This window comes from Papaver somniferum, chromosome 6, assembly GCF_003573695.1.
Source record: "Papaver somniferum cultivar HN1 chromosome 6, ASM357369v1, whole genome shotgun sequence".
Taxonomy (NCBI): domain Eukaryota; kingdom Viridiplantae; phylum Streptophyta; class Magnoliopsida; order Ranunculales; family Papaveraceae; genus Papaver; species Papaver somniferum.
In genome coordinates, this window is record NC_039363.1 from 144,837,828 (window position 1) to 144,851,315 (window position 13,488).

The window sequence follows — 13,488 nt, forward strand, 5'->3', positions numbered from 1 at the left end:
CCTTCGGGTTGTGTAATGCACCTGCTACTTTTCAGCGTTGCATGATGAGCATTTTTTCTGACATGATAGATAGTTTTCTCGAGATCTTTATGGATGATTTCTCTGTTTTTGGTTCCTCGTTTGACGAATGTTTGAAGCATCTTGCCCTCGTGATATCCAGATGTAAAGAAAAGAACCTTGTTCTAAATTGGGAAAAATGCCATTTTATGGTGAATTCAGGAATAGTTCTAGGACACATCATCTCAGAAAGGAATTGAAGTGGATAAAGCTAAAGTTGACCTCATTCAACATCTACCACAACCTTGCTCTGTGAAGGAGATCAGATCATTTCTAGGTCATGCTGGTTTTTACCGGCGATTCATCAAAGATTTCAGCAAAATCTCCAGACCTCTGTGCAGTCTTCTCTCCAAAGATGTTGCCTTCAATTTCGATGCTGCTGTGTGAAGGCATGGGAGGAATTAAAAACCCTTCTCACCACCGCTCCTATAGTCCGACCACCCGATTGGAAGCTTCCGTTCGAACTTATGTGTGATGCCTCTGATTATGCTGTTGGTGCTGTTTTAGGACAGCGAGTTGATAGACTACCATATGTGATATACTATGCTAGCAAAACCCTTAATGATGCCCAACTCAATTATTCAACTACCGAGAAGGAATTGCTTGCCGTCGTTTTCGCATTAGACAAGTTTAGATCTTATCTGATAGGGTCTAAGATCATCATATACACAGACCATGCGGCTTTGAAGTATCTTCTTTCCAAGAAGGATGCTAAAGCTCGCCTTATTCGATGGATACTCTTATTACAGGAATTCGATCTCGAAATCCGTGATAAGAAAGGTTGTGAGAATGTGGTTGCTGATCATTTGTCTAGATTAACTTTAGAGTCTATTGATGAATGTGAGCTGATTAGAGAATCATTCCCAGATGAACAGCTGATGTCTATCTCAGACCTTCCTTGGTTTGCTGATATTGTTAACTACCTCGCTACAGGTAGGATGCCCTCACGTTGGTCGAGACAAGACCGCTCTAAATTCCTGGCTGAAGTCAAACATTTCCTTTGGGATGACCCATATTTGTTTAAGTACTGTCCAGACCAAATCATTAGGAGATGTGTCCCCAACACTGAACAGAAAGATGTGATATCTTTCTGTCATGACCAAGCATGTGGAGGCCATTTCAGTGCCAAGAAAACGCTGCAAAGATCTTGCAGTGTGGATTCTATTGGCCATCATTGTTCAAGGATTGCCATGATTATTGTGTTGCTTGTGAACGCTGTCAAAAGCTAGGAAGCATTTCGAGGAGAAACATGATGCCATTGAACCCCATTTTGATTGTGGAGATTTTTGATGTTTGGGGGATAGACTTCATGGGTCCATTTCCCATGTCTGACAGCAAGTTGTACATCCTAGTCGCAGTTGATTACGTTTCTAAGTGGGTAGAAGCCATAGCAACCAGAACAAATGACCACAAGGTGGTACTTTCATTTCTAAAGGAGAACATATTTTCACGTTTTGGTACCCCTAGAGCTATCATCAGTGACGGCGGTTCACATTTTCGTAACAAGTACTTTGAGTCTTTAGTACGCAAGTATGGCATAACTCACAAGGTTGCTACTCCGTACCACCCTCAGACTAGTGGACAAGTGGAAGTGTCTAATAGGGAAATTAAGCACATTCTGGAGAAGACGGTCAACCCGTCCAGGAAAGATTGGTCATTGAGATTGAATGATGCTTTGTGGGCCTATAGAACAGCTTATAAGACACCAATTGGCATGTCCCCCTATCGTCTAGTGTATGGAAAGCCGTGCCATCTACCTGTGGAATTAGAACATCGTGCCTACTGGGCAATCAAAGAGCTGAACTTTCTCTGGACGAAGCTGGAATTCAAAGGAAACTTCAACTCAACGAGTTGGAAGAATTGAGAAATGAGGCTTATGACAGTGCCAAGCTGTACAAGCAGAAGATGAAGATTTTCATGACAAGCGTATTCTGCGCAAATCCTTCACTCCTGGTCAGAAAGTCTTGCTGTATGACTCCCGATTACATCTTTTTCCAGGAAAACTGCGTTCCAGATGGAAGGGTCCGTACCTAGTACGCACAGTTTTTCCTCATGGAGCTGTAGAGCTGGAGGATGTCTCCAACAAGAACGTTTTCAAAGTCAACGGGCAGAGATTAAAGCCATTCCTTGAGCCATTTCCACCCGACATTGAAACAACCGACCTGGAGGACCCAGTCTATGTGGACTAAACTGGTCCACTCTTTCCCTAAATAACCAAACAGTTTTCCAAATGTTTCCCTAAAAACCAAAATTTTTCGTTTTCCCATCAAAACCAAATGTATCCCAACAAAACCAAATTTTTTCCAAAAAGTCCAATCCCATTAAAAACCAAATTTTCTTGTAGATAATGTGTTAGTTAAATTTCCTTTTGTGTATATTTTGTGCTCATCCATTGTGACTGCTAATATGATGGATTTTTGCCTTGAATAACGGAGTTTTAATCGAGCTACCCGTACAATCGGGTATTCTCTCTCCTTTTACTCTACTCAGCATGTTCCTCTTCATATATTGTTTTATATTCTTTCCATATTTTGAAACATTGAGGACAATGTTTAGTTTAGGTTTGGGGGTATAGAGTAGATACCATGATATGCTATAATTGAAAACAAACTCCTTCTTTTTGAAAAAATTGAAAAATTCCAAAAAAAAAAAAAAAAAACAAAAAAATTAAAAATCAAATTAAAAAAAAATTAAAAAATGAAAAATCATAAAAATGGAGCTCATTTACCTTGAAATGTTGACTCTTGTGCAAATATGTATTTTTATTAGGAGTCTTAGTCTAGATATTTAGGCACCCTGATTCTAGCACAATTCACATAGTGATAAGAAATTTGCACGCGCACGATCTACCAATACATGTATGGCCTCGATCTTCAAGGTGTTTGATAGGAAGTTACGATTGCCAATCACTTTAGAATACTGAACGAAACTGACTAGCTTGTTCTTTGGTTGGTTGGGATAGAAGGTGGAGGTTACATTAAGAAAGACAACCATCGAATTTAACTGGGTGCATCAAAAAGGGCTACCTCTTGCAAAGTGTCATGTAATCTTTTGTTTCCTTTTGTATATGTATCAAAAGTGTTTCCTTAAAAAAAAAAAAAAAAAAAAAAAAAAAAAAAAGATGTATATATTCAAAAAAAAAAAAAAAAAAAAAAAAATACAAAAAAAATCAAGTATTTATCAATTCCATCATCTCTTGTTCCAAAAATAAAAGAGAATAGTCAATGTAAATAAGAGTCATGTAAAGAGTCTTTTGTTGTTTTTTGTAATAAGCAAGGAGGGTGTATGCCATTGATGTACAACGCGAGTAATTGTGAAATACCTCCAACTCATTCACAATTCTCGTAAAGTCCGGACAGCTAGCTAGATTTCGACCTCAGTTCTTAGCCTGAGAAACTATCTCTTGGTGATTAGTAGTCATGACTTCAGATCTTTCTTTACACATGTGTAGATACACTTTACACTCTTATCACATGTCTTTTTTATCAGTGCTAGGATTGTGCCTTCGATAGCTAGATTGACATCTCCATTTTGCTGTGAGCTTAACTGTTTTGCACATGTCACGTTTGATGGAATATGAGCTTATATTTTGACCTAGGTTTGTAGGCACACCTCTGGTAAACCTTCACGAGACTTCAACTCGTCCACTAGGGACACTTAGTGGTTTAAAAGGCTTAGTGCATACGCTAAATGCATTCGAGAGACCAGCGACAGTGGTATAGTTAGGATTTCCTTAGTTTTGTTTTACTTGAGGACAAGTAAAATTCAGGTTTGGGGGTATTTGATGAGTGCCAAATATGTATATATTTATCCCTTTTTGTTGGCATTTAACTCATCTTTTATGCATTAATTCTACATTTTATCCCATATTCTGTATTTTCATTGTTTTCAAGAATAAATATTTTTATTAATTAATTTTGCATTTTTAGGTAATAAATAAAGTTCGGATGAGTCGCGGAGCGAAAAGAGCAGAAAAGTAGTGAAAAGCCGGGAGAAATTACGCAAGGAAGCCGCGAAGAATGGTGCGCACAACCTCATTTTCTACACACAAAAGCGCCTCCGTTCTCAGCCGTCAGATCAGTTCCCAGAAGCATCCGATGGTCGCTCCTTCATAGAGCATCAAAATCTGAAGTCTCTGCCAAGCACCACAGCGCTGAAATTCCAAGCCTTCAGATTAGATGGTAGTTGAATCCAACGGTCGCTCCCTTGCTGTTCATCAACGTTTGATATCTCCGCCTTACACTACAACACCTAACCCATCTAGAGCCGTTAACTTCGTTGTATCAAAAAATCTGACGGTCGCTACAAGCTTCACTTCACATCACCGTCCGATCTATCTACAGCTTCGCATCCATGACTCAGCGTCACAGAACATCAAGATCGATGAAGCCGCCTCACACCCTAGCGACCGAACCCATCCACCTAACCAAACACCCTTCTCTCCCAAACCATCGAACCCTCTCTCCCCATTACCCTCTGCAGAACCACCTGCCCCTGCCCACCACCATCATCACCACCTCTCCCTGACGCCCCCAAATCACTCCACTAATTTCTCCCCAACTCTATTCTACCTAAACCCATCACGTACCATCTCTTTAATCATCATTTACAACCTCAATTTCTCATCTCTCTGCCTGAAACCCTAGGTGAGAAATTGGATATAATGATGATTAAAGCATCAATTGGAGCTCGAGAAACGAGAAGAAGCAGGAGAAGATTGGGTCGACGAGATGGAGCGAATCTCATCAACAGTAGGTAAATCAATTTCACCAAACCCTAGTTCTACTGACTTTGGGGAAAATTGGGGAAAACCAAAATTGTGTATGGGTATAAATGTGTTGTGAAGTGTGTAGAGGAGACTATTTACCTCTCTGGACTAGCCAGTAGAGAATTTGCTAAAATTTTATGAACTGAAATTTCAGTACTTGTATGTTACAGTTGCAATTGCTTATGTGTTGTAGTTATTGATATGCTGCAATTTATGTTTAACTTATCTCATATGAGTGTTTGTTGCCACATGGTTAGCATGAGCTAATCAGTTTCAGGCCAAGGCTCAGTGAAGCCTTGTGCACTGTCAAGTGTGATGAGCTAGGATAGTTCTTCCTGCTGTGTTTTGATTGTGTAAATGAGAGAGGCCAATGCTCATAGAGCCTGTGATTGGCTGTACTGTCAAAAGACAGCCAATGCTAGGGGTAGACTAGTGAGCAAGTTGGTGTTCTTTCATTTCTAGTTGTATGCTTAGGATGAACATAACCTAGACCATGTCACTTGATTAGGACACAAGGTGGATCATAAGCCTTGGCTTACCACCACTTCTCTTTCAGTCAATCTTAATTTCAGTCACTTTTAATTTCAGTCCTGTATGCTTGTATTTCAGTTACTTTTCTTGCCTTTCATTTTCTGCATTTTGTAGCTATTGTGCACTGAAGTCAGTGCACTGAACTCAACCTGCCCTTGGCTTCCAAGCCTTGGTTATTTGCTGCTTCTTTTAGCTGTTTCTTTGCTGCTTTACTTTCCAAGCCTTGGTTCATATCAGTTACATGTTTAGCTCACTGCCATAGTGCATTGCCACTCTTATTAGTCTAGGAAAACTTCTCATATGCTCCTCTCCCTGTGGACAAACCCCTACTCACTCTTTTATTACAAATCTTGACCTTGTATACTTGCAAGTGTTTTGTGTGCATTTTATCATCACAACAACGTTTAATCAAGGTTTAACAATCGTTAGTCAATCAAATCAATAATTAAAACTAAAATAACAGCGCTACTTTTAGTTTTCCACCAGCAGCACTATCTAGACGCTTCTTGATCCCACAGAAGACTATAAACTAGTGGATGTAAGAGATTTCTCCTAATTAGGTTACTCTCTTCCCCAGAATAGTATTACAAGTAATATTATTAATCGACTACAACAATGACTACAAAATGAAGTTTCTGCCTTAGGATAAGCTTGTTAGAAGAACAAAATTCACTATTTGCAAAACCAAGGTTGTTTGGACACCAAGGAATTTTCATAAGCGAAAACATTCTCAAGATAGTTTTTTCTAATTCCAAAAAATATCCAATATATCATGGATTATAACTTAATATTAGCTAGCATAAAAGTATACTTTACAAATATATCTTCCGGAGATATGTTTTACTTGCTATAAAATGAAACATATAAATTTGAAAATCTTCCTGAAGATTCTCAAATATTTAGGTTTGGGATGTCACCTTGCGTATCAAGAAATATCTTTGAAAAATAAAAGATAAAGGTCTATACATGTTCATATTATTCACTATATCGACATCTTAAACTTTCTTATTTAGCAAACCCACATTCCGAAAATCACACAAACCCTAAAGAATATGTGATACCGAAAATTTGATTTGCTATGGGGATCCGTTTTGTTAGAGATCCCCAATAGGTATCAGTCATGCTATAGATCCCCAATAGGTAGGGATCGGTCCTGCTATATATCCCTAATAGGGATCGGTCCTATTATAGATCCACCATAGGAACCGGACTACCAATCCCATTGATTCCTTTCAACTATGAAAACAAGTTCCGCAAGTCTACTTCCTTAAACTCATGTAACTAAACATAGTTTTCTTGGTATTTAATCAATCCTAAGTTTATTGCACAATCTAGTAATAAGTTACAAAGATAGTGTATATGTGCAATTATGAAGCTCAAAAGATAAGCGTTATACTTTGTAATTCCATATACCAAAGTTGTGATACAACTTGTATATATTCTTCGTTGACACTTTGACCATAATAAAATGATCAAGTCTCTAATACTAGAGTTTTATATATGTAACTTCGCATGTTACGCTTGAAATCTTAAACGACTTGAAAGTAACGTAGATATGAAGGGAAACAAGTCAAGTTTTGTGTTACTAACATCAAGCAGAAGGATGATGCATTCGTTGTTGTCCATATGTCTTCGGATTCTCCAGGTCTTCAGAGTAATACTTGTATTCTCAACTTTTCTGGACTTCCTAGTCTAACCTAACAAAGTTGACTTTATTAATATAATCAAGCGACCTTGAGTTTTGGAACTAAAATATGATAACCAACCTTGACATACCAATGTTTGGTGGGTTCAACCGAGCAATTCTCTAACACCTACCAGGAAAAAGAAGTAAGTACTAGTTAAGGGGAGAACATATCACTGTAGTATTGCTTTAACGCAGTGGTGTTATTGAACTTTGAGGGAAGGTAACAATACTATGTGTTAGAGCACTGTTCGGTCGAATTCGCAAGCGTTGCTATCTCAAACTTGTTTGTCAAGTTTAGTTTCCAAAACTATAAGTCTTGATTTTTGGTCTACTTATATGTAAGTCTCGGATAAGAATAGAAAGTGTAGTTGAGAATTAGACTTCACGGCGTTCATCGATTGAAGACGAAAAACTACTAAGGGGAGCTTGTGGAACTTCATCAACAAAAGGTATGTGGAGACTTGAACTCATCTATCACTCAAAAGTCTATCTACTCTATCTCCTATTTGAGACAATAGTCGTATAGCTATATAGACTTCAATTATGCACATTTGATATTTCGAGCCGAATTTAACTCGCTTACATATTTCTCGAAATATGTGTCGGTAAGCTTTCGCTTTAACCAAGTTCATCTTATATTCTTGACGAAAGTCAAAAGATGATCATGTGAAAATAGCCTGGTAACATATTACATGATTTGTGTGAGACAACTATTACATGACTTGGAATGTTTCGTATTGATAATTCGATCACTTGAAAATTGCTTTGAAGCTAATAGTTTATGTGAGACAGCTATTGTCGTCTTCCGAGAATGTTTCAATGGTTGAAACGAGAGTTTAGAACAATTGGATATAAGTATAGTATTCGTACTTGCATATGTGTAAACCAAGTCCGGGAACAATGGTATGCATACCCGTATGCGTACTGATTGGTTTAGTAGAGGTCCGGTAACTGAGTACGCATACCGGTAAGCGTACTGGCGTGAGGTTCAAGTTCCGGGACTTTATAAAGTTTGGTGGTATGTGTACCCGTTCGCATACTGGCGAACCCAAACTTAGTCTGGCCACTAAGGTATGCGTACCCGTTTGCATACTTGAGTTGGTTATGTTCTACAATCGGTTTGTTCATGAACTAATACATAATAAGGAACGCAATCTTTTGCAAACCGTGGCTATAATGTTCGTGACTTGATTCGAGTGAACCAAAATCGATTTTGCTTCAATGGTGTCTTATATACTTCTATGAGAATATAAACAATTGAACAACTCTAGAACTAGTTTCATCTGAGTCATTTGAACTAGTTATGGTTAAGATAAATAAGATTGATATGAAAGCGTTCATATGGCTAACTTCGGTTAACTATTATTGAGCCAACAAAGGTGTACACGTGTGAGATTCCAAAATTATTCTTAACTTAATTCTTCACTAAGAGTGCCTAAAAGTTTGATACACAATACCTTTGACACTCCTGGGTTGCCCCAAAATAAATGTTAGGACACAAATAGAAAGTCTGCGTTGTTTTAAACCTTGGGTACCTAAATATTTATGCATGAAGCCGGACACGTGTTACACATCAGGTTTTTTCTTTTTCTTGTTTTTATACGCGTGGCATCTGTCAGAAGAGAAGTAGAGAGGGATGTGTGCTAGGTTTTCTTCTCTTGCCTTTCTCTCACTTCCCTTTCTTTGTTCGACTGAAAAAGTTCCAAGGAACTTGATCGAAATTTTGCATAAATGAACCTCGTGGAGGTGAGAATACATTAAGTTGTTGACGATGATATTATTGGTTGATTTCATAAGAGAATTAAGGGGATTTCTTCTCCCTGTTTCTCAATTTGGAGGGTGTTCAAAGTAATCATTTTATTTCTTCATCAATTTGAAGGGGGTTGTGCTATTACACATAATGACTATGAATGATTGGTGTGGCCGTTAACGATTATGGATGGATGACTCTGATTCTTGAATGTTTTGGAGTATTTGTAGCATTAAGAAACTTGGATTCTTATTAGAACTTGAACTTGCAGGTGAAGACTCTTTGAGAAGAGCTTAATACAACCAAGATTTGCAGGGAAGGAGAAGATATAAATTGTTCTTAGAATATAGGACGACAGATATCTCATTCACCACAAGTTTCACAGCTGCAAAAGTGTTTGATGAATAGCCTGAAAGAAGAGAAAGGGTGTTCAAAGAAAGATTGGGATTAAAGACTTGAAACCAGAATTTGTGGCTGCGTCTCGTTATGTCGATATTCGGGTAACCGTTGGAATTATGGAGTCCCTTGAGCTTATGATGGACGCTACAAGAAATGATCTCGGTAATCAACCTAACCATGCATGTTCTTGATTAATGAAATTGATTGTGTCTTTCATGCTAGTGGTGATATAAATGTATGTTTAAGACTATTAGACTTAATTTTGTTTAGTAGATATAGTTAAGCACATGGACAGTTCTAATACACAACTGGACATTTCAAACTTAATCCGTGCATATATTAGGTGATAGTCTGATGATTAGTTCATGTTCCTTTTTGGAAATTGGCTAGCTATTGGTTATGGGGCTGATCCTAAGATAGATATTTTACTATTGTGTAAGTGGTCTCGATTTTCCACTATGGTCGGTTCTTGTTAGAATTTCATGTGGTTGTCTCAATAGTTAGCTTAATGATGGGAAAGTTAGTACGATCAGTTGGCAAGTGCTGGCTGAGCTGACAATAATTTGGTATGAGATTTTGATCATTTTGTTGTTGGTTAAATTTGTGTTGCTTTTGACATGGAAAAATTAATATAGCATTAGTTTTATTTATACATTATTACCTTACTACAAGTATCGATGTTGCTAGATGATAGTGATTTTACTGAGTGTTTACATTGGTTGGTATATCAAATATGTCGAAACTAGTACGAGGAATTTAAATGCAAATGTGTGAATTGGGTGGTCAGTATATACATCCGTTTATGTGGATTTATGTTCATTTTGTATCTGTTTTTGTACAATGAGTACACTTTGGAACTGTTCGTATTATTATGATTGTCATGCAATTTATGTACGGTGACTAGATGATTGCTCTCTACTCAGTCAGTTTCCAGTTTTGTACTGTATATGCATACATGCATGTACCCATGTACTCCGTCTGTGTATCCAATAATGAGTTTCAGTTTACTAAAGGCTAATAGGTGAACTTTGGTGGTACTGTGTACGTTCTTAGTGTATTGCGGCATCATTTGCTTCCGTGTTGACCTCAATAACATTTCTAAGAAGAGTTCTAGTAGCAACAGGTTGCTAAAGACAAACACATTGAAGGATGGAATGATACCATGAGACTAAGAACTAAAATCCTTTATAGTTATTAATTAATTGTAAGCCATAACTTTTTCTCTGTCAATTCATTTACGGTGATATTACATTAGCATACTAATGGATACAATTCAATTTTCGTGCTCTATTGAATATATCATTTTGTGGTGTTTGAGTTGATGATGGATTTTTTTTGTAAAAGTGGAAGGTGATCAATTACCTATCTAAATTTCCTTTGAGGTGTTTGACGGTAACCATTGAGTATGAAAATTAAGGTGAACTGTATATCTAAAGTCATCATGAATTAAGACTTAGATTATGAGTTAGTAGAACTATGTAAGTGGAGAGCTACCTACATGAATTACAGATTAATTAGTAAATTTTGTAACTACTGTTTTGTATTTCGTAGCACTTGGAAATGTTAGTGGTGAATACTAGTAGTATCTATTTTGATATCCTAATGTAGTTGGTGTTAGTTTAGTAGCTTACGAGATGGTGTTGTCACTGGGTACTGTTGCTTAAATTTTGGATAGATCTTATATAAAATGTGAAAGATAATTCGGGACTAGGCACCGGTAGATGGTATCATTTGGTGGAGTCGTGCGTACGGAATGTAATGGTCTAGTTGTTTGGTAAGGTTCTGATAAATGAATTTCTCTTTAAAATATATGGATTGAATGCCTCCCAATTTCAGAGTGCTAGAATAGTTTAACTCCTCCAATCATACTCTTGGATTTATTAGCTGTGTATCGATTTGAAAATGAAGATAATATTGTGCATCATTTTGTGTCGGACTAACGAAACAAAGTGTCGTATTGAGATTGAACTTAATGTGATACTAAACTATTTAAGTGGTCTTGTAGTTATGAAAATTTGTGTACAATCCTAAACGTGCATTACTATTGAAGGGGTAAATAGAATTACTGGTTAAGATTTAGTCTATATTTGATCTTTGGATGCTTGTTATACCCATTTTCTTTATAGTTTAAATTTTACTGTCGTCTGGGATGAAAGAAAGAATTTGACTGCATGTCAAGGGGTTGTTGTTGCTATGCAATTCATACCATTCACAGTAGAGATAATTGCTACCATATAGGATGGTTCATATTATATAAATTAATTCTTGACGAGCTACGGTCGTGCTTGATCCATTCGAGCAACGGAGAGGGTACGTAGGCAGTCGCTATGCGGTTCAGCACAACTCTACAAGGTTGTTCATATCGTCTGGGAAGGGTTGGTTACTGCTTGGCAGTTCATACCATCCACTCAGAGATGATTGCAACCTTGGCAATATATCTCGTTGATAGAGGTAGTTGCAACACTGGTTGTTCATACTACCGAGTGAAGAGATGATAGTTCTCTCTGAGATAGTTCATACTCTTTGATAACTGTACAAATCGTAAGACAAAAGATGATTATTAGTGTTCGAGGTAATTCATATCATTTGTCTAGGCTTGTGAGCTAACAATGGTTATTATCATGAGAGGTAACTTACATGATATGAGAAGGATGGTTGCTGCATATAATGACAGTTCATACTAGCGACCTTGAGATGATTGCTAGCTCTTTGAGCAGTTTATATCATCTGATAAAGATAGTCGGTTGAGCTTAAAAGAGTACTGTGAATTGCCAGGCCAGAAATGGCACCCCACCTACGGATGGAAACCAGGAAGACCGTTTGTTTGATAACGGTGGTTGGTATCGTACTACCCTGGAATTGAATTACCGTTTGTTTGATAAAAACGCGTTCTGTCAGGCCTTAATTGGCACCCCACCTACGGGTGGCAACCGAAAGACCGTTTGTTTGATAACGATGGTTGGTATCGGACTACTCTGGCAAGGGACATTGTGTCTTCACAGTAAAGACGATAAATGTCAGTTTAAGTGACCCATCGGGAAGCCGGAGCTTGCCAAGCGGGTCGAAACCTGGTTCGTTGGAAGTCTAGATTTTCTGGTCTGCCACAGTTGGTCTCAGAGCAGTTCCGGTTCATCGGGACTGTGAGTTTGGGACTCGTCGGCGTTCTGTTATATTGCGACTTCAAGTAATCCTTTTTATTTCCAAGTTTTGTTTTGAATTTTGAGGACAAAGTTCTTTTTTTAGCGGTTAATGGTGTGAGACTCCAAAAATTTTCTTCACTTAATTCTTCACTAAGAGTGCCTGAAACTTTGATACACAATGCCTTTGACACTCCTGGGTTGCCCAAAATAAATGTTAGGACACAAATAGAAAGTCTGCGTTGTTTTAAACCTTGGGTGCCTAAATATTTATGCATGGAGCCGGACACGTGTTACACATCAAGCCTTTTCTTTTTCTTGTTTTTATACGCGTGGCATTTGTTGGGATAGAGGTAGAGAGGGGTGTGTGCTAGGTTTTCTTCCCCTTTCCCGTTCTTTGTTCGACTGAAAAGGTTCCAGGGAACTTGATCGAAATTTTGCATAAATGAACCTCGTGGAGGTGAGAATACATTAAGTTGTTGATGATGATATTATTGGATGATTTCATACGCGAATTGAAGGGATTTCTTCGCCCTGTTTCTCAATCTGGAGGGTGTTCAAAGTAATCATTTTCTTTCTTCATCAATTTGAATGGGGTTGTGCTATTACACTTAATGACTATGAATGATTGGTGTGGCCGTTAACGATTATGGATGGATGACTCTGATTCTTGAATGTTTTGGAGTCTTTGTAGCATTAAGAAACTTGGGTTCTTATTAGAACTTGAACTTGCAGGTGAAGACTCTTTGAGAAGAGCTTAATACAACCAAGATTTGCAGGGAAGGAGAAGATATAAATTGTTCTTAGAATATAGGACCACAAATATCTCACTCACCACAAGTTTCACAGCTGCAAAAGTGTTCGATGAATAGCCTGAAAGAAGAGAAAGGGTGTTCAAAGAAATATTGGGATCAAAGACTTGAAACCAGAATTTGTGGCTGTGTCTCGTTATGTGGATATTCGGCTAACCGTTAGAATTGTGGAGTCCCTTGAGCTTATGATTGACGCTGCAAGAAATGATCTCGGTAATCAACCTAACTATGCATGTTCTTGATTAATGATATTGATTGTGTCTTTCATGCTAGTGGTGATGTAAATGTATGTTTAAAACTGTTGGACTTAATTCGTTTGGTATATATACTTAAGCACATGGACAGTT

The 13,488-nt window shown here is 37.7% G+C and overlaps 1 long non-coding RNA gene across 2 annotated transcripts; it reads left to right on the plus strand.

Moving 5' to 3' along the window:
- Positions 1-8,686: 8,686 nt before the first annotated feature.
- Positions 8,687-13,488, plus strand: LOC113289663. 2 transcript variants are annotated; one of them, XR_003331083.1, is made up of 2 exons: positions 8,687-9,354; positions 13,065-13,488. It is a non-coding gene; the product is annotated as an uncharacterized LOC113289663 (long non-coding RNA). The 2 variants fall into 2 exon arrangements; XR_003331084.1 differs by lacking the exon at positions 8,687-9,354 and adding an exon at positions 12,692-12,891.